General features: G+C 35.3%; 1 protein-coding gene across 1 annotated transcript in view; it reads left to right on the forward strand.

Moving 5' to 3' along the window:
* PCLO (piccolo presynaptic cytomatrix protein) overlaps positions 1 to 23,049 on the forward strand; it is a 387,017-nt gene that overhangs the window by 278,344 nt on the left and 85,624 nt on the right. The gene's annotated exons all lie outside the window — the stretch shown is intronic.

The following is a 23,049-nucleotide window of genomic DNA, read 5'->3' on the forward strand; positions in this document are numbered from 1 at the left end:
TCCTAAATTAGATGCTTATTTAGGAAGTGTTTTGCTGTCACTTCATAGTTAAATGTTGCCTGCTGTTGTTTAAAGCTTAATCATGTTAAAATTATTCACTGCCATGGTCTTAAATATATTGGAACCTACCAAAAAGTCCCTGGATATTTTGACAGACTTGAGTCAGTATTTATTTATCACAGTGTTCTGCTGAAACCAGCTTGACTAACTCACTGTGAGAAGCTTTGCACATCTCTTCCTAGCTTCACTTTGACTGTCATCATTTTGATAGCTTAAATAGGCCATGGTGAGATCATTTAAACATGAAAATAGACAAAAATGCTATAAATCAGAACTTTTTGTTCATTTAGTTGCTTGTTGATTTTTAGAAAGCTAGTTTACCAGGATATTGCCAAATATATAGCTGAAAGCATATTATTAAAAATATTCTAATTATATTCATACAACAGGAAAAATTGGGAGGGCTAGCTAAATGAAAGAGAAGACTATATGAATCAAAACATAACCATTGTGAACAAACACTGGATCTGTATGAATTTTCAATGACTATAATTCTATCATGCCTAATACTACTCTCTTGGTATTACAGTCTAGGTAAGATACAAAGATTGAGGCCCATTTGTATGTTTGGGCATTATATGTTTACTTTCAGATAGCATACTTCAGAAAGAAATGAATGTGCTATTTTTCTTTTAGAATAAAATTTGCAACTTAGTAACTTTGCCTAATATAGTTTGACAAAAATACTTGAATAATTTAAAAATAAAATTTCATAACCTTCTCTATCTTTACAACATGAAAATCACCAAATGCTACAAATCAGGATGATTTTTTAAGTACAGTTTCAATGAAGCACTCTGTGATGAAGTGATTCTCTTTGTATTTGGTAGCTTATGTGGGTATTTTTAAATTCATGCACCTAAATTAAAAATAGATGTAATGCAAACTCATTCAAGAAAGAAAACTGAAATGAACCTAAAATTACATTTGTGATTTTACAACTCAGAGACTGCCATTAAAGTCCTCATCTTTTTTTGGAACTGAGTGTTTTGCAGTTTGTTTCATTGGTTTAAGTGGGAACTCATTAAAAGCTATGTGCGTATGACTTGGGATTCCCTGCTGCTGCTGCTGCTGCTAAGTCACTTCAGTCGTGTCCGACTCTGTGCAACCCCATAGACGGCAGCCCACCAGGCTCTGCTGTCCCTGGGATTCTCCAGGCAAGAACACTGGAGTGGGTTGCCATTTCCTTCTCCAATGCATGAAAGTGAAAAGTGAAAGGGAAGTCGCTCAGTCGTGTCCGACTCTTCACAACCCCATGGACTGCAGCCCACCAGGCTCTTCTGCCCATGGGATTTTCCAGGCAAGAATACAGGAGTGGGTTGCCATTGCCTTCTCTGTGGGATTCCCTAGTGGCTCAGAAAAGAATCTACCTGCAAGGCAAGAGACCCAGATTTGATCCCTGGGTCAGGAAGATCCCCTGTCACTTAAGATTTTACTTTTATTAATTGTATTATTTGTTAATTCCCCCAAAGTTTTGCCAAGGTGCCAAGCCAGGCCTTTTTGAGTATAAATCCTCTGACTAGAGTTCAGTGTTTGCATAACTCATAGCCATAATTTGCTACTTATGACTTCCAAATTTACTTTATTTTCTCATAAAACATAAATCTTTAATACAGTTCTTGGTAGTATTTCTATTAGATTCATGATGATATTGGATTGGCCAAAAAGTTTGTTTTTCCATTAAATGTTATGGGAAAATAAATGAACTTTCTGGCCAACCTAATATCTTAACTGTCAAAATAGATCCTGTATTTGAAACATTAAATATTTTGAGGAGTGATTTTGACATGTGAAGGGCTTCCCTGGTGGCTCAGATGGTAAAGAATCTGCCTGCAATGCAGGAGAGCTGGCTTCAGTCCCTGGGTTGGGAAGATCCCCTGGAGAAGGGAATGGCTACCCACTCCAGTATTCTTACCTGGAGAATTCCATGGACAGAGGAGCATAGTGGGCTATAGTCTATGGGGTCACAAAGAGTCTGATATGACTGAGTGACTAACACTTTCACTTCTGACATAGGATAAATCATTTACTTTCTCCTATCCATAAAGCTATACCTGTGTTCTATGCTACCAGGCTAAAATGATAAAGATTCATTATTTTTTTTTTTAGTCTACAAATGAACTGACTAGAAGGCTATCAATCCAAGTTAGTATCTAAAACTTACTTTGTTGAGACCAGTATATTTTCTGACTTTATTATGTGTGCAGGTGCTCAGTCCCATCTGATTCTTTCTGACCCCATGGACTGCAGCCCACCAGCCTCCTCTGTTCTTGAGACTTTCCAGGCAAGAATACTAGAGTGGGCTGGCATTTCTGTCTCCAAGGAATCTTTCCAATCCAGGGATTGAACCTGCATCTCGTGCATCTTCTGCATTGGCAGGCAAATTACTACCAGTGCCACCTGGGATGCCTCTATATTTTGTTTTGTCTACAATTATGTTTCATTCATACATGATATCCTTAGGGAACTGAGCCTCAACCTGGAATAGATGATCAAAAAATTTCAGAGCAGTAGGTTCATTGAAACAGAACTCTGATTTTTATACCTGATGTGAAATATTATAATAATACCAATTCTCTATCACTGGAGTTTTGGATTTTTTTTTAATTTTTAAAATTGTGTTCATGAATGTTAATTTTTAAAAATTTATTCATTGAAGAGATTGAATTTGGCTAATTTGCCACAGTATGAAGTTAATTCTTTCCTAAGGAATGTTATATGTGTATATGTGTGTGTGAGTGTGAGTGCATAAATAGATGGATGAAATGTGTTTTTGTGTTTATGTAATTTAGTTTCTCCATTTTTATAATGAATTCCAGGTAGACACAGGAATTGATTTAATCTCTTCCTGATATGTCTCTCTTTCTACATTCTGTATACAGAAGTGTATACACAGTCTTTATGACTAAAAATTGTCTTCCAGTTGATTTAAAATGTGAATGACAATTGACTGACTATAGAATTTTTAGACTGTATTTTTTACCACTCCAAAATACAAAGCTACTGTTCAGTTTAACTGTCTACTGTTTTTTCTAAATTTGGTCATTTTTCCTATCATAAGTTTTTCAGACTTTTCATGGTTTGACATGTTAACAACACTCTGTGGCATGGACTCTGTGTTGATTTTTCAAATCTCCTCTACTTTATTCTCTGAACTTACGCATTTAAAACATACTGATCAATGATGTAGATTTCTTGATGTTCATATTTCTGAAAGTACCCACTTATGTAACTAAATTATTAAATGAAAGAGAAAAAAATGACCCCAGTATATTTCCTGAATCAATGCAATAGAAAATATTCCTTTAATTAAAATTTCCTGAACCAATATTTTAGTCTACAGTGGTTTTCTCAAAGAACTCAGGCAGTCAGGTACTTCACAGATCCTAATCATTCAAAATCTTAAAATTTATCTCCCAGAAACATTTAGTAAACATTCTTAAACAACTAATAGACAAAGAATGATCTGCTCCTGCCTATTATCCTGTTTTTTCACACATAAGTTCAGTCTTTGTTGAGAAAATGAAGACAAAATATCCAGCAGATTAAGTCACAAATCTAAGTTTCTAGAGTGCCAGTTTTTGCAATTTGCTTTAAGATTAAAATGCTAACAGTTTTAGATCAACAATGTTGGAGCCATGAAATGCTCACCAGTATTGGGGTTTTGAAAGTGAAAGTGAAGTTGCTCAGTCATGTCTGACTCTTTGGGGCCCCTTGGACTGTAGCCTACCAGGCTCCTCCGTCCATGGGATTTTCCAGGCAAGAATACTGGAGTGGGTTGCCATTTCCTTCTCCAGGGGATCTTCCCAACCCAGGGATCAAACCCGGATCTCCCACATTGTAGGCAGACTCTTTACCGTCTGAGCCACCAGGGAAGTCTGATTTTGGTCTTTTTTTTTTTTTAATTGGAGGATAAATATGCTGGTTTCTGCAGTAAAACAGTGAGAATGAGTCATAATTCAGGCGCACACAGGTGCACGCACACACACACACACACATACGCACACATATATCCCCTCCCTATTGAGCTGTCCTCCCTGGGGTCCACACACACACACACACACACACACACACTCACACATCCCCTCCCTATTGAGCTGTCCTCCCTGGGGTCCACACACACACACACAGACACACACACACACCCCCTCCCTATTGAGCTGTCCTCCCTGGGGTACACACACACACACACACACACACACCCCCTCCCTATTGAGCTGTCCTCCCTGGTCCTTCCTACCTGTCTCTCCCTCCTTTCCCACCCTCCAGGTCATCGCAAGACACTAAGCTGGGCTCCATGTGTTATATAGCAGCTTCCCACTAGTTACCTGTTTTACACACAATAGAGTATATATGTCAACGCCACTTTCTCTGTCCTGCCCTCTCCTTTTCCTGGGCTTCCCATGTGGCTCAGCTGGTAAAGAATCCACCTGCAATGCTGGAGACCTGGGTTCAATCCCTGGACTGGGAAGACCCCCTGGGGAAGGGAAAGGCTCCCTGCTGTGTCTACAAGTTCATTCTCTTCATCTGCATCTCCTTTCCTTCCCTGCGTATAGACTCATGATATTGCTTCTTTTCTAATTCATTTGAGCACTTAAAAGTATACTAAATATATGGACTTTGAAAGTATGTTTATAAGTTGCCACTTCCATGTTAAATCTCTATCCTTAGGCAAATGATTATAAACCTTATGTATATTAAATAACTATACAAAGTTCTGTATAATCAACACTATGATTAACAGGCTCAAAGAATTAGAGGCTTCTTCAGTAATAAACTTACTTTTCTGTAGGCTCTTTTACCTATTGAAACCTACATATCATTGCAATTTTAGGAAGTTTCGAACTCATGGCATGATTTAAAAATAACATTTTCTTTAAAAATAACTCTTAGAGAATAGCAAGGAGAAATAAGAAAGCCTTCTTAAGTGAACAATGCAAAAAGTAGAGGGAAACAATAGACTGGGAAAGACTAGAGCTCTCTTCAAGAAAATTGGAGATACCAAGGGAACATTTCATGCAAAGATGAGCACAATAAAGGACAGACATGGCAAGGACCTAACAGAAACAGAGGAGATTAAGAGAGGTAGCAAGAATACACAGAACTATACCCAAAAGTTCTTAATGACCCAGATAACTGTGATGGTGTTATCTCACCTAGATAACCTAGATAACTCACCTAGAGCCAGACATCTGGAGTGTGAAGTCAAGTGGGCCTTAGGAAGCATCACTATGAATAAAGCTAGCAGATGTGATGGAATTCCAGTTGAGCTACTTCATATCCTATAAGATGATGCTGTTAATGTGCTACACTCAATGTGCCAGTAAATATGGAAAACTCAGCAATAGCCACAGGACTTTAAAAGTTCAGTTTTCATTCCAATCCCAAGGAAAGACAATGCCAAAGAATGTTCAAACTACCTTGCAGTTGGACTTACTTCATATTGCTAGCAAAGTAATGCTCAAACTCTTTCAAGCTAGGCTTTGCTTCAATAGTACATGAACTAAGAACTTCCAGATATACAAGCTGGATTTAGAGAAGGCAGAGGAACCAGAGATCAAATTGCAATCATCTGCTGGATCATAGAAAAGCAAGAAAATTCCAAAAAATGTCTACTTCTGCTATATTAACTGTGCTAAAGCCTTTGACTGTGTAGGTAACAACAAACTGTGGAAAATTCTAAAAGAGATGGGAATACCAGACCACCTTACTTGCCTGTTAAGAAACCTGTATGCAGGTCAAGCAACAGTTAGAACCAGACATGGAACAATGGACTGGTTCCACATTGGGAAAGGAGTACGTCAAGGCTGTATACTGTCACCCTGCTTGTTTGACTTTTGTGCAGAATGCAAGACTCACAAGCTGGAATCAAGCTTGGGAGAAATACCATCAACCTCAGATAATCAGATGATACTACTCTAATAAACAGAAAGCAAAGAGGAACTAAAGAGCCTCTTGATGAGGGTGAAAGAGGAGAGAGAAAAAGCTGGCTTAAAACTCAGTGTTAAAAAAACCTAAGATCATGGTTCCCATAACATCATGGCAAATAGATGGGGAAACACTGGAAACAGTGACAGATTTAATTTTCTTGGGCTCCAGAATCACTACAGATTGTGACTATAGCCACTAAATTAAAAGACGCTTGCTCTTTGGATGAAAAAGCTATAACAAACATAGCGTATTAAAAAAGGATTAATCTCAAAAATATACAAGCATCTCCTGCAGCTCAATTCCAGAAAAATAAATGACCCAATCAAAAAATGGGCCAAAGAACTAAACAGACATTTCTCCAAAGAAGTCATACAAATGGCTAACAAACACATGAAAAGATGCTCAACGTCACTCATTATCAGAGAAATGCAAATCAAAACCGCAATGAGGTACCATTACACGCCAGTCAGGATGGCTGCTCTCCAAAAGTCTGCAAGCAATAAATGCTGGAGAGGGTGTGGAGAGGGTGTGTAAGAAAAACCTCTTACACTGTTGGTGGGAATGCAAACTAGTACAGCCATTATGGAGAACAGTGTGGAGATTTCTTAAAAAAACTGGAACTAGAACTGCCATATGACCTAGCAATCCCACTTCTGGGCATACACACTGAGGAAACCAGATCTGAAAGAGACACGTGCACCCCAATGTTCATCGCAGCACTGTTTATAATAGCCAGGACATGGAAGCAACCTAGATGCCCATCAGCAGACGAATGGATAAGGAAGCTGTGGTACATATACACCATGGAATATTACTCAGCATTAAAAAGAATTCATTTGAATCAGTTCTAATGAGATGGATGAAACTGGAGCCCATTATACAGAGTGAAGTAAGCCAGAAAGATAAACACCATTACAGTATACTAACACATATATATGGAATTTAGAAACATGGTAATGATAACCCTATATGCAAAACAGAAAAAGAGACACAGATGTACAGAACAGACTTTTGGACTCTGTGGGAGAAGGCGAGGGTGGGATGTTTAGAGAGACCAGCATCGAAACATGTATATTATCTAGGGTGAAACAGATCATCAGCCCAGGTTGGATGCATGAGACAAGTGCTCGGGCCTGGTGCACTGGGAAGACCCAGAGGGATCGGGTGGAGAGGGAGGTGGGAGGGGGGAACGGGATGGGGAACACATGTAAATCCATGGCTGATTCATGTCAATGTATGACAAAAACCACTATAATATTGTAAAGTAATTAGCCTCCAACTAATAAAAATAAATGGAAAAAGATTTTTTAAATAAATAAATAAAAAAGCAGAGACATCATTTGCTGACAAAGGTCCATATAGTCAAAGTTATGGTTTTTCCAGTAGTCGTGTACGGATGTTTGAGAGTTGGACGTAAAGAAGGTGGAGCATCGAAGAATTAATGCTTTCTAACTGTAGTGCTGGAGAAGACTATTGATAGTCACTTGGACAGCAAGGAAATCAAACCAGTCAATCATAAAGGAACTCAACCATGAATAATAATTGGGTGGGAAGATGCTGAAGCTGAAGCCCTAATACTTTGGCCTTCTGATGCAAAATGCCAACTGATTGGAAAAGAACCTGATTATAGGAAAGATTGAGGGCAAAAAGAGAAGGGGCAACAGAGGATGAAATGGTTGAATGGCATCACCAACTCAAGGACGTGAGTTGGAGCAAACTCTAGGAGACAGTGAAAGGACAGGGAAACCTGATGTGCTGCTGGCCATAGGGTCACAAAAAGTTGGACATGAATTAGCAACTGAACAATAAAAACAACTTTATGTATTCTTCACAGATCAAAGTTCCAACCATCTCCAAATCTGAGGAGTCTATAACACAATTGTCAGTATTTTATGAACGGGCACAGACTTTGTTCATTTTTTATCTGATAAAGACCAAATTCAGTTCTTTGGGTTCAGTACCATTTGTGCCTCTTATTTCTTTTGTCCTTTGACATGGAGTTCTTCTTTCTCCATACCCAGTGCTCAACACAGGTGCCTCATAAAATATTTCAAGCAATATATGTAGAAATGAGTAATGAAGAATTCATTTTTAATTACAAAATTTGGTGCTCACTAATATATCACTCCATACAAGGTTATGTGAAGCAAAAAAAAAATTATATTGAGTTGGCCAAAATGTTCATCCAGGTTTTCCCGAAAGATGTTACAGAAAATGAACATTTTGACCAACCCAGTACGTGTACTTACACTCTTACTACTGGTAAAGAATCATGTACATTTAAAACAGCATCTATATTTAACACAACTTTTGATTATCTTTTAAGAAAGGAAGTTCAAAATAGATAGTTTCCTCTGGGCACATGTTCTTATAACCATGGACTTAGGTGCTCATAAATTTATATATGTTTGCTCTCTTTTTTTTCTCTTAGTTTTTCTTTGCCCTGAATTTCAATTCAGGTCTCTGGAGTGGGAGTGGGAAATTGGATGGTTCCTGATAGAAACCTCTCCCAATCTGGAAAATGCAGCACCCTTTCCCTCTGGTGGGTTCTTCTCCAGTCCAGAATCTCCCAATTATCATGTTGGCCCTCTGATGGAGAGAGGGTGAAGGGCACAAAACAGATGAGTTTTAAATTCAAAGTTAAAATCTTAACTCAAAATAACAAGTCCTACGTAGAAGTATTTGCTGCCTGACACATCTCTTTCTGATTTATTTGCACTTAAATTGTGAGTGCACTTAAATGGTGAGCTTTCAATCCTGGAAAATTTTACTGAAGCAACTCAATGGTTGCATTTCTCTGTTACATGGTGAAAACAGAAAGTCAGAGTTTGATGTTTACTAATTCATTGAAAATGAATGTGATTTTCCTTAGTCTGAGCCTCCTCCACAATCAGGAAAATTGCTTTAATAGATTTGCCTTTTAAGATTCCTCATGTAGTGGGGTACACAGCTCAACATCCCACATCTTTTGTTCTGCCTTCCCTCATGGGAATGGGGTAGGGGAAGCTTCTTCACATTCTGGTTTGATGTATGCAATATAACACTTAATTGGGTACCAACCTGCAATTTTTGATGCAAGTGTTTGAGCATACAAAAAAGCTATAGAGAGTAAGTAGTATAGTAAACACCCATGTATTCATCAGACTGTTTTAAGGCTCAGTGTTTTGCCTATTTGCTTCATATTTTTAGGAGAAATAAATATCTATAAATCAATGAGAGCCTCCTGTAGTCACCTGTCCTCTTCCAAACCTCTTACTAACCCAAAATATATCACCAGACAGTATGAGAATACCCTTCACTTGCTTTAATTTATGTTTATGTATGCATTCATAAAGTTTATAAGGATTCATTTGCTTGTTTATGAAATTTTATAGAAATGATAGCTTACTGTACATGCATTTTTGCCACGTTTTTTAGTCCTAACGTTTAGGAGATTTATCTAAAGTGGTACGTGTAGCTGTAGTTGTTTAACTGCAGGGCAGAATTTTTTTAAGGAAAGAAAAATTCATTTTTATTATTTTTAAAAAACTTTCTTGGGTGTAGTTAGTTTACAATGTTGTGTTCGTTTCAGGTGTGCGGCAAAATGAATCTCTTATACATTATCTACTCTTTTTTAGATTCTTTTCATATAAAGGCCATTACAGAGTAGTGAGCAGAGTTCCCTGTGCTACACAGTAGGTCCTTATTAGTTACATATTTTATATATATAGTAGTATGTATGTGTCAGTCCCAATCTTCCAGTTTATTCACCCCCTACCCTCTGATAGCCATAAGTTTATTATCTACCTCAGTAACTCTATTTCTGTTTTGTAGATATCTTCACTTGTAGTACAGGGCAGAATTCTATTACTGTATGGCTCAACAACGTTTAAGTATTTCCGGTTATTTATATTACATGTGAGGTTTTTGGTTTTTTGTATATATTTCAAACAATGCTGTAATTCATTTTATGAAATGCTTTCCTTTTCCTTTTGCACATATGCAGAAGTTTCTTCTACAGGTTCATTTTCTGGGTGATAATAACTCATACTGTTAAATAATGTAAGAGAATATTATGTGGTTTCTTCAACTGTAGTTGATTTTTCTAAATTGTTCTCCAAAGTGTTATACCATTTTTACATTCATCTGTAGTAAATTAGTGTTCTTATTCCTTTATATTCTTGTTCCTTTTACTCTGAATTTTCTTTTTCAAATATAATGTAAAATGATAGCCCACTGTGTTCTTCATTTGTCTGCCTTCAGTAATATTGAATGTGATAGTATTTTATCGATCTTGTTAGCTTTTGGGTTTTCCTCATCTGTGATTTGCTTGTTTCTTTGGCTTATTCGTTATTGAATTGTGTGTGTATTTTTAATTGAATGTCAGAGAATCTTTACATATTCTGGTTATAAGCATCTGTCAGGTAGGTAGCCGAGTATGTGGCTTGTTTCTTTTGTTTCTTTAGTGTCTGTCTTTTGTTTAAGTTGAAATTGAAATGTAGTCGGCTTATCATTTTGTTTCTCTTTAGTAGTATAAATGTTCTATATTATTTGGGAAATTCTCCTTGTTCTGAAACCCTTAAATATTAGCCTGTATTTTTTTCTAAAACTTTTAAAATCTCACTTTTTATATAATGCCCTTATCGATGTAGAATTCAGTTGTTTTGAATCTATCTGTGGTCTGAGAAATTTTAGTTTTCTCCCCCATCAGTAAGGATAATCAGTTTCAAGTGCACAATTCATTGACTAATGTAGCATCGTTCCACTGATCTACAACACCTCATCTGTCATATACTGATTTTTTTATACATGGTGGGTCTTTTATAAGATCTTTGTTCTATGAGATATTGATCTATTTGTCTATCCCTACATCAGTGTCACACTGTTTTAATTATGATGCCTTTATTTTAAGTCCTGACATATGATAGGTAATCTACCATATTGCTATTCAAAATCAACTTGGGAAAGTTCTTGAACTTTGATCATCTTGCATATACATTCTAGAACTGGCTTGTTAGTTTCCAGGAAGATCTCTGTTGAAATTTGACAGTAATTATATTGAAGGTATAAATTAATGTAGAAAAAAATTTCATATTGAGTCTTATGTATTTGAGTCTTCCATGGGTTCTCAATACGGGACCTTTGCTCTTCTTAGAGTTTAATCATTGTGTTTTGAATCAATGCAATAAACTAAGTTAGGACATTTAAAGAAATTAATACATAGCAATTGTTAAACTTATTGAAAAGTTGTATCATTTTATATTAACCTATTACAATATTGTGTCTCTAGAAAAAGAGTAAATAATACAAATTAAAATTTGTTTAGGAAGTATAATGGGACAGACCTAACCCTTTATATGCATGTTGTTGGTTCTAAGTTTTATTTAATCACTGGACTTCTGATCTTATTCTCCAAATGATTTTTCCCATAGTATTGTGTATCATAACATCATAACTGTGAAATACATTACCTGTGTAATACTTTTCATATTTCAACAGTTTTCATAAGAGAATAGTAAATCTATAAGAACTAAACATCTTTTAGCCATTGAATCAAAAGCAGTTATTTGTTTATATTGATAGATTGTCCAACTAAAAATTAATTGAAATATTTTGAAGATAAATTGTATCTTTATTATTGATAATAAAATCATATTTGTTTAGAGAATGCTGTTTGAAGCTAAGATAGGAATATATGTTAAGTAGGAAGATAGTGTTAAGTTCTAAATGTAGCTTAAAGAAACTTCTTAATGAGTCAGTAGAGATATAGACTAGGAGAGCAAAAATTTAAAACCAATAATATTCAATGTTTGCTTAGGGATTTAGCCAGAGATATATGGAAAATTAGCTTCTGCAGGCCGCTAGGCCTGTAAAGAAATGAGTTTATCTCAGTTTGTTCATATGCTATTCTGTGAGGAAATGTACCTGTGGCATAAATTGTAATTCATGGATATTTACAAATTCTCAGTTTCTAGTTGTCTCAGTGAAGGGGATTTGATTCATCTAGCTAGCTCCTTTTAAAGGTAAATCAGCATGGTTTCTGGCAAAAAATAAAATGTGTTGGGTGTATGATTGAGAATTAGTCATTGGAGTGGAGATGATGCTAGCTGTTGTTGGGTGTATGATTGAGGACTAGTCACTGGAGTGGAGATGATGCTAGCTGTTGTTGGGTGTATGATTGAGAATTAGTCACTGGAGTGGAGATGATGCTAGCTGTCTTTGGCAGGTGGTTTTGATTTTATAAGTTGGCCTCTGGAATTCCTGTGCTGAAGAAGTCTGTGGTAGAAGAACTAGTTTCAGTAGAGGACACTCTCCGGTGTGACTTAAAGGAGAATGTTCCGAGGCAAGAAAGTCTCTATTTCTGCTTATGCTTTTTTGGCGTATGTTACAGATGGCATGGCAGTGATCAAGGTTGGAGAACAAGAAACACACCACACAGATGAGTGAGCTTCCTTGTACTTGTTCCAGGGGGATTACCAGGTACGGATTGGTCGTTAGCATGAGACTTCTCAGAATTCCTGCAAGATAGTGTGTCAGGTACACACGCACAAGATCACATGGCTTGTTGATTCAAAGGCTTTTCTTAAAAAAAGTTAAAAATTAGGAAACTATCTTCTGGGAAGAAAAAACATAAATTGTGGATACCTGGATGGGTAGGTTATAATATACTATTTTTAAGATGCAGTGATATCATACTTACATAATAATGATTAGCTGTATTGACTAGATAAAGAAAGGCATTTTTCTTCTTTATCCATTTATTTGGAAATTAATCAGAAAGAATTGTGTTTGAGTCAATATTTCTGATACGGACACCAAGAAAATGAAATAATTGCCCCCTTTCACATTTTTTGGTGTGTACAATACTCCATATCCTAATTTGATTGGTTTATCAATGAGTGGTATGCCTTGAAATGCATATGTGTGTTCAAGTGACACTGTTTAACCATGAACAGTTGTGTCTGTTCTTAAATTTCTGGATTTGTCTAATCAGTATATCATAATTGATTACATTTTCTGTGTGTTTGAATTTGGAGTGGTTATTTTGGAAGTAAGAGTGCTGAACTCTGCTTAATACCTATACCAAATGCTTTAGCATCTTCATTACATAAAGAGAATGTTTTTAGAGTCAGAGACATCAGGATTTAGATTGAGCTCTAGTACTTACTGCCTGGAAAATTTGTTTACCTTTTAGTACCTTGGTATTCTCAGTTGGGAAACTGGCATAATAATAGTGTCTGCCAAATTGTTATCAGCAAAAATAATATATCAGAAATGTTTAATATAGTGTTTATCACAGTGTTTCACAGAAGTAGTAGTACTTACTTTGAAAATCTTTGATGGTAAGAGGAGCCTGTGCTATTAAACTTGCACTCTATCCCCTCTATCTGTATATGCATAGATAATTGACCATGTTCCGGTCTGAGCTCTGAATTGCAAGGATTTAGAATACTTCTAATAGACAAAGCACAGACTTGAAGTCAGAAGACTGAATTAACACCATCCTCATGTTGCTAGGCAAGTTGCTTATGTTCTTTGAATCTCCTTTTATCTCATCTGTATGGGTTGATATTTCAACTAGGAGGCTTCACGACCTATCTCGCCAGGTTAACTGAAAGTATAAAAGGAGCTGATATGTTTTTTGTGCTTAAGCGAGTGCTTTGTTAACTATAAATAACGAGACTAGCTGAAGAAGCTATTTTGTTGAAGGTAGACAAAAATCTTTTCATAGATGACAGTTAATCATACAAAGTTCAGGCTTCCTGAGGGAACATTGATCTGCTAGAGGTATCTGCTATAATGGAAGCTCATTTTAGGTATCCAGTGTAAATAATTGTTTAAAAATTTAATGCCTGAAGTGATTAACTCATGTCTCATGTAAATATCAGAGAAGGCAATGGCAACCCACTCTAGTACTCTTGCCTGGAAAATCCCATGGATGGAGGAGCCTGGTGGGCTGCAGTCCATGGGGTTGTGAAGAGTCGGACACAGCTGAGCGACTTCACTTTTGCTTTTCACTTTCATGCATTGGAGAAAGAAATGGCAACCCACCCCACTGTTCTTGCCTGGAGAATCCCAGGGACAGCGGAGCCTGTTGGGCTGCTATCTATGGGGTCGCACAGAGTCGGACATGACTGAAGTGACTTAGCAGCAGCAGCAGCATGTAAATATATTAATATTACCTCCTAACTATAAAACAATAGTTTTGGCTAGTCTTTTAAAAAAGCTTCTAAGTTTTTCTTCTTATCAACAATGCGTTAATCTCATGTCTGATTAAAGTCAATGGACATACATACAATGAATATCTGTTTATGTATTGCTCATGGCCTGTTAATCACGAAAAACATGTCTTTTGTTAGTGAATAGAATCATGGTGTGTTAGATGTCAGGTGTCTGGCTCCCAGTGTGTGCACTGATCTTTCTCATCAGCTGCTTTTGTGTATGACTGTTGGTAAGTCACAGAAACTCGCTGGGTCTATAGCATGAAGTGTAAAGAGATCCTCCACAAGACCCTTCTCTAGTGCATACTTTTGAGACACTTTTCTTTTGAAGAGATGTGGGTAAGATATTGAAGCTTGAGAAGAATCATATAGTCCAAGCTACAGAAAGAGGAAGCAAAGCAGTAGTATGTGTGCCATGGTGAGTTGTATATGTTACATAAAATGGAAATGTGAGCACTAGAATTAAGAGTGTGAGACTAGTTACATAGGATAAACGAAGGAAAGTGAGATCAGAATTGACAAATCATGACCCTTAAGTCTCAGGGCTCCTTCCTCACTTGTACAGGCCCTTTGCAAGTCTCCTTGAGGTTAAAAAACATGTGTGATGTTTGTGGCATTTTTCAGCTTTTTAACACTTGTAATTTGATGTGATTTCTTTTGTTCTTTTAACAAATGTTCACTTATTTCAATTTTGTATTCATAATTTTCTTTTTTTTTCTTTAAATTCCATAAGCTTCAGACCTGATAATAATGTGAATTCATCCCTGCATGAGATGTTATTTCTTATTGGCGAAGAACACTGAGGTACTTACTGCTGAATTGTAAGAACCTATTTGTATGCAGTAATATATACTGACAAGGTAGATGGAGGTGATAAAAAGGAGTTTAGAAAGAAAGTTGTTATGAAGGAGTAGAGGTGAGGCTATTAGGAATATAGGAAATACTTAACAAAGTGGATCAAAATATTTATTCTTTACTCTACTGGTATATCCTAGAATAATGTAGAATGACAGAATTCCACCTTGCTTTCAAGATGCTTACAGCCTAGAAAGGCAGTGAATAGAGTATACTCATTGTGGAGGAAAAGTTTGGTCAAGATCTGAATGAGCAACAAATATAAAATAACTGAAGAACTAAGAGAAAGATGCCTTTATGGAAAGAAAACCCATTATTTACTGACTTTTTTGACAATTTGTATTTTCTTTTCTCCTAGTTTCAATGAGAGAAATATAGAAGTGCAAAATACATTGGTTAATTCTGCATACTTCTATCAAAACAAGTACCATAACTAAATGTAACTTACAGATATGCCTCCTCCCATCCCAAGGAATTCCAAGTAACTTTCAGGGAATGTCTAAGAACAGACTGTAAGCTCTTGAGGGCAACAAACTGTCCAGGAACTGAAATAGATCTTTTTAAGCTTTTATCTCTTTCATTGTTTAATTTTTTAAGTAGTTCATATTTTATCTATTTGCTGTGATGGAGTACTGCTATGTTCCAAATATAGTGATGAGCTGGAGCAGAAAGAATATTCTGTGGGAATGCAGGTTTTCATCTCAGACTAAAGATTTTATATAAATATATATATATATAAATATATATATATATACACACACACACACACACACACACTGAGTTACAGTGAGAATGGTGGAAGAAAATTGAATTGCTTTTACTTTCTCTTAGACTACTTTTGTTTGCTTTTACTCTCTGGTTTTTACTAGATCCCATTACTGTCAGATATGGTGCTTGAGTTTTCTAAGTTCTAGCATATATGTATATGTGTGTATAAATTTAATATATAATTATATGTGTGTGTGTTTAAATATATGCTCTGTAGAGCAACCTCTCTTGGTCCTGTGAGATGTAAATGAAGAAAATACAGACCATACGTTTTAGTCAGTGAGACTGAAAGCAACAAGCCTATTCATAAGTATCACATGATAAGTGGTAATAAGTGCTGAGGAGAAAAAGATAACCAGGAGGGTGCATACACCATAGGGTGGGGTTGCGATTTCAGATGGAATGGTCAGGGAAGGGCTCACCAAGAAGTCAAAAACTGAGGAAAGCCCCCACGGAGAGGAAGGAGGCAGCTTACAGTTATTGGTCTCACAGGCAGAGGAAAGAAAAGGGCAAAGGTTCAGAGCAAGAGCTTACCTGGGATGTGCCAGGGACAGGGAGACCACATTGAGGTCAGCATGGCCGGCACTGGGTGAGGATGTGAGAGAAGAGAGCAGAAAAGTATGGCGGTAACAGAGTATCAGAAGTAGCAGAGGTAGAATCCTACAGGTCAGTGTGAGGACCTCGGCTTCTATTAATGTCACATGAGCAGGCACTGGGCCGACACAAGCTGAATGACGTTTAAATAAATCATTCTGACTGCTATAAGGATAATAGTTTGAAGGAGTAAAGACTAGGAAAGAGAGCAGTTAGGAAGCTACAGAAATAATCCAGGCATGAAATGTGGCTGTTCAGACCAAGATGGGAACAGAGGACTTGGGGATAAATGATGCTATATCATGTATCTATAAATACTAATACAACATGTATATTAAATTTCAGCTTGGTGAAAATGACCTCAATATGTTTATTCATTTTTTCCCATACATAGTATTCAAATTTCACAAGGCAAAAGGTACTATAAGCCAAAGTTTTTTTAAAGTGAAGTTTTTTAAAAAAAACTTAAATCCCTACATAATGTAAGAAACCTACAAAGCATGTAACATTCAAGTCTTAATCTTATTTTAATTAATACAATAAGTATACATTCTTTAATAGACATCATACAACTTAAAATGTATATTTGTGTAGTTCTACAGATGGCATTTCTAATGTTTTTTATTCCTATCACTTTCAAATTGTATCTCACTGGGAGCCACAGTTTTTAATGTTTATGATGAAAAATCATTCTGTAATCCATTTTTATATATGAAAATTGTATGTCTGTCATTATCTACCTAGGTGTTGGAGAGGAACAAAAATGAATAAAATCTCTCAGTCTTTTATTGAACTTAAATAGTTTATATTAATGAATTGTGAAAAATGGATTTAAATACTATACTTGAATAACTGATTCTCAGCAATTCCATGTTTTCCTCATGAAAGTATTTTCTGATGATTATGTTAAATGTAAAAATGTATAATCCTGTCTTATGCTGCAGTTTTGAATTCTTATCTTCTTCAGCACTTTCCCAATTTCCAGTCTGTCTCTGCCTTCATTCATTCATTCATTCACTCAATAAACATATGTACAGATGTACAAATTCACAGGACAGCAGTGGAGACAATTACACAAATGCATAATGTAAAATAAAGTGTTTTGAGTATAACAAGAGAAATATATACAAGAGAAAACATGAAAGAGACTGACATTAACATCCAAATTGTGGACAGTTATTGAAAAGAGAATTTGATTATGATGAATTTTTCTTATGTCTTCTATTAGCCTGAGTTTAATGTAATCTACCAGGCCTTTCATAACTTACTCCAATCCATTATAATTTATTTTTATACATCACCTCTCTCATTTCTCAGCTTAAGACTGGAGCTGTAATCTTGTTTACTTTTATGAGCATGTGTTCATGATGCCCCTACTTCTAAATAGGAGAAATCATGTTAGAAATCATGATTAATGATATGACCCAGCATCTGTCTAGTCCTGTCTTTGACACATACAGTACTTTTATTCATATTGATTATGCACGTAAATCTATGGTTATAGCTATAAAAATAGCCAAAATGTTATAAGTAGATATTCTGTATGTTTTAAACAAAAATGCTATTAATATTCTTGGGCTCAGATGAAGAATCAGAAGTCTTGCCTTTTTGAACTACCACTCAATGTAATTTCTAAAACAGATCTTAGATCTGTGAAAATAGGGATAGTTACATTTATCCTACATATTTTGCTGAATAACTGTAAAGAATAAATGAGGATAGGTGGTCAAAATAACTTTAAAAAAAATCCCATGTTGGTGTGATTAACTTAAGTGAAATAAGTCTAATTTTATTCCTTTTAATAAAAAAAAACTTCTTTATTCCTTTTAAACAAAAAAGTTTTGTTTAATTTATCTAAAATATATTGCCATTATATTTATCTAAAATATATTACGGTTATCATGTTTACTTCTGACTTAGGGGAAGTAATTTCTCTATGTGAATTTTAAAGAACTGAAGGGAAATAATTGAGTTTTGTTCTCTATCTTTTGGCAGATTTTGCTGTTAAAGTGTCGTCTTCTTAGACAACTTTGGTTCATTAATGGAAAAATCAATTATTGTGATATATTTTATATATTAATTATATATATTAAAATTGCATTCTGTTTACTAAAAGTGACTGAGAACTTTTTGAATAGAATTCTACCATTGAATGTTATGTATTGAACATCCATCAAGCCAAAGTGAATTATTTGCTAATTCTTCTTCATGATATAAATAATAAAATATTGACATTTCTTATGAAGTAACACATAATTCATTTTCTTTTTTTAAAGTTTCTCTCGGGATGATAAAATGGTTATTATTGTTTGAAATGACTCCTCTGTTTTATTTCTATCCTTTAACTCTTTAAATGACGACAGAACTTATGTAATTTAAAGTTCACTTTTTAGGTTTTGATTATCCCATTCATAATAATTATGTAGTATCTTTGGCTCAAAATAAGAAAAATATGAAAGCAACATTCATATGCACAAAAATTGATCATGTGATAATATTTCTAGTGATGAGTACTTAGGTTATGATTTTTTTAAATTCCTTCTGTAAAAAAAAAGTATTTTTTTATACTCTATAATAAGTATATTGGAATCTCTTTTGCTCTTAAATTTTGATTAGGGGATTTCATTTTCTAACTTTAATTTTCAAAATATAATTTTATTTCTGTCTGATTTTGCACATGATTTAAAGTTATAACTTAGAAATCAAAGTTCTGCATATTTTATCTATCAAATAATGTTATGAAATAGAGTCCGTATCTAATATATATATGTATTCTTGGTAGAGATGATTTTTTTGCCACTGGTTTAAATATTTCTTGTGTTTATTAGGAAACACTTTTCCAAATATAAATTGATGATATTTTGTGTTAAACTCGATTCTCTGAGTAGTTGGATATATTTAAATAACTTTATAAATGGAATGATGCAGAATACATGAATACCAAAAAAGATTAAGAACATAAAGTTAAAAATCCTTGATGTTTCACTGCTGCTGCTAAGTCACTTCAGTCATGTCCGACTCTGTGCGACCCCATAGACTGCAGCCCACCAGGCTCCCCCGTCCCTGGGATTCTCCAAGCTAGAACACTGGAGTGGGTTGCCATTTCCTTCTCCAATGCGTGAAAGTGAAAATTGAAAGGGAAGTCTCCTAGTCATGTCCGACTCTTAGCGACCCCATGGACCGCAGCCTACCAGGCTCCTCCATCCATGGGATTTTCCAGGCAATAGTACTGGAGTGGGGTGCCATTGCCTTCTCCATGATGTTTCACTAGGGATACTTAAAACAGAGGAGGCACCAGTTAAGACAAACATCTCTCATGCACAATTGTGTGATTTAACCTAGTTTCCTATATCCATTTAACCCAACTCTGTGTCTCTATATAATCATGCATGCATTTTGGATTAATCTGCTACTGTTAGCTGGTCATGGTATTTGATGATATTAATCTGTTCATGCCATTTAATTAGAAAGTAAATAGAAAACATCTACGCTGAGTATTTTGACAAAATTAATTGGGAAATTAAATGGAGAAAAGTTTTTAACTTTATGAACTGCAACCTGATTTAAATGAGATGTTAGCATCATGTACCTATCATTGGATATCTCCATATGTTATATTATTTTGGAGGGGATATATCAAATTTCAGTACCCATAAACTGTTTCCTGCCTTATTCAGCCACATTCTATTTCAGTCTATTTGAAGTGACATACCTAATTCTAAACACCTTAAACTGTAGCCACAGAGTAACTTTGACATCCATACCAATCCTTCCAGGAAATACTGAGCTGGAAAAATAGATTATGTTAATAGTCATAGTGATTAGAAACAGAATCCTAGAATGATAACCTTCTTCAAGGTGAACCCACAAATCATGACTAAATACATTTCCCTTTTTACCTTAGTTCTGTCTAAAAAGCATGAGTTTGCAACACCATTCTGGTGTATAATAAGCACATTACATTTTCTGTAAATCAAATGTAATCAATTCCAATCTTTCTTTCATCTGCTGTTGAAAAATTGAGTCACACTTATTATTTGATATTTCTCTCCCCATGAGCACTGGAGAAATTCCCAGTGAGGGTCTTAAACATTCTAGAAAAATGAAGGTTGGGTCCCTGTACATTGACCTGCACCACAGAGAGAGTGGTGATCTAGCCAGCCCACTTCCTTGAGTGGGTGGTGCCCTTATACTATGACCAAATTTTCATGAGAGTAATTCTGTCTAATCTGAGCCACCAAATCTAAGGTCAGCTTTTCTAAAGGCACCACATAGAAATTTCTCTTTGAAGTAATGCCATCTTCCCTGGATGATATAAGCAAATAGGATGCTGCTCCCTACTGCCTTTGCAACCTTCAACCACCACTGTTAGGGGAGATCTTCTCCCTAGAACTCTTTACTTCCCATTCTTTTTATTCATCCTGCATTCTTTTTTTCCCCTTTTTAAAATTGCGCTTACTACTTTTAACATGAGGCCTAACCTCTTCATGGTTTTTAACATAACATTTAGATAACAGTACAGTATTGATATCTGAAGGCACAATGTTATTTATCAGATATCTAAAGCTTATTTGTCTTGCAAAACTGAGCTTTCATACAAGTTAATTAGAAATTCCCCATTTCCATTCTGTTCTTTGTTCCTATGAGTTTGACTGTTTTAGATACATCATCCAGATGGAATCATGCAGTATTTGTCCTCCTGTGACTGGGTTTAATTCATTTAGCATAATATTGTCAAGGTTTATCCATGCCTCATATTACAAATTTCCTGAATTCAGGAGCAGTAAAGGCCAAATAATATTCTTTAGTATTTGTAAACCGTGTTTTTCTTTATTGATTTATCTGCTAATGGATATTTGGATTATTTCCACATTTGAGCTATTGTGTATAGCATTGCAGAAAATGTGGGAATGCTGATATCTCTTTAAGATCATAATTTCAATTCTTTTGAATAAATCCCCAGCAGTAGGATTGCTAAATCATGTGGTAATTCTCTTTTTAACTTTTAAGAAACTTCGTACTGTTTTCCATAAAGATTGGTTCCTTTTCTGGGAGTGGAGTTGAGAAAAAAGATAATAAGCCAGTCAGCTTTTTTTCCCTCCTAACGGTCATCGTTTACCCACCATAAAATGATATGTCCTACAATTTGTCTGTTCAATAAGATCTTCAATTTTTGCATGTCCACCTTGGAATAATACTGTCATGTAGATAAACAATTTCTGTCAATACATTATCTGTCTTTATTGTGATTAAAAAAAACATTATAGATAATATATGTGTTCTTTGTGCACAGTTTTACATATTTGAACATTGTTTATATTCAGGTGGGCTATGACATAGTTTTAGTTAGCATAATTTGAATGAGTTTTCTTATTTACTGATACCCGCATTGGCCTGAGAGACATTTAAACAGAGTTCCTATTTCTGCATTACCATTAACTAAATATGTGGTGTTAGAAAAGTCATGTCACTTCATGTTTTACTTCTCTGTTGTACAAAAAACTAAAACTACTATATCTAACAGGATTTTGCTTGCTTTCTAATGAGTCTATGAAATAGTTGTGACATGTTTTTACAACACATTTTATTCATGCAATCCTCTTTCAGTGTCCCTAGTCAATAATAAATTGACCAGTAATACTGCAAAGGAGGTGATAATCTGTTTTCTTTAAAAATTTTGTATGAATGGAGCTGAATCTGTTTTACACCTATACGTGTAGAAGTCATTAATTCACAATACTTTCAGTAGACTCAGAAATAGGAAAAAAAAATAATGTGAGTAAACTCAGTTTAACACTAGTCTTTGATATTTCTTAGATAACTTTTCATATTCAAAATGTGGCAATTTTGTAATGTATAATTTAAGTTCATTTGAGAACTTTTGTATGAAAGCCATACTTTGCTGATTTTTTGTGTTCAGGTGTACAGTATTGAACATCTTGTCATAGATTTGGGCATCTCCTTTGGCCTGTATATTCAGGAAACTATACTCAATTTTTTTTTACCTTTACCTCCCTTCATTCTTTCTTCCCTTTCCTCTTTTTTCCATTTTTCCACCTTTCTTTCATTCTTTATGTTAACATTTATGTTAACATATGTTTTGTCGTAAGTCGTGTCCAACTCTTTTGCAGCTCAATGGACTTTAGCCAATGTTAATATATAAATAGGCCAAAAATGTTAAATGTAATTTTGAAAGTAATAGAATACACCTACCTATGCATTTCACTTATATTAACATGGCCTAACTTGAAAATGCTTAAGTAACTAGTGTAACTGATGGGGATAACTTACTGGACTCCTGAAACTCACTTGCATGGTTTCTTTGCTATTTAGAAAGCCAAGACAAATAACCAGTTTAGCTGAGTTTCTCCTGCTGCTACTATCGAGAATTCATGAGCACAGATGTCCAAATTTAGGAAAATGATCTAGAGTCATAGTTAATAGTATCAGTGGAAAAGGGGAATAATATCTACAAATTTTGAATAATTAAGTTTGGGGGTTTTTTTCTGTTTTTTTGTTTTACTCAGCTATATCAAATTCTTATTTCGTAGCACATCAACCCCAACCCCACTGGTTTCTCATTAGGTCCACACTTACCATGTTTGTGTGTAGGGGGAGTGTTTGTTTGTCTATTCATTTA

The sequence above is a fragment of the Cervus canadensis genome, chromosome 3 (genome assembly GCF_019320065.1).
Source record: "Cervus canadensis isolate Bull #8, Minnesota chromosome 3, ASM1932006v1, whole genome shotgun sequence".
Taxonomy (NCBI): domain Eukaryota; kingdom Metazoa; phylum Chordata; class Mammalia; order Artiodactyla; family Cervidae; genus Cervus; species Cervus canadensis.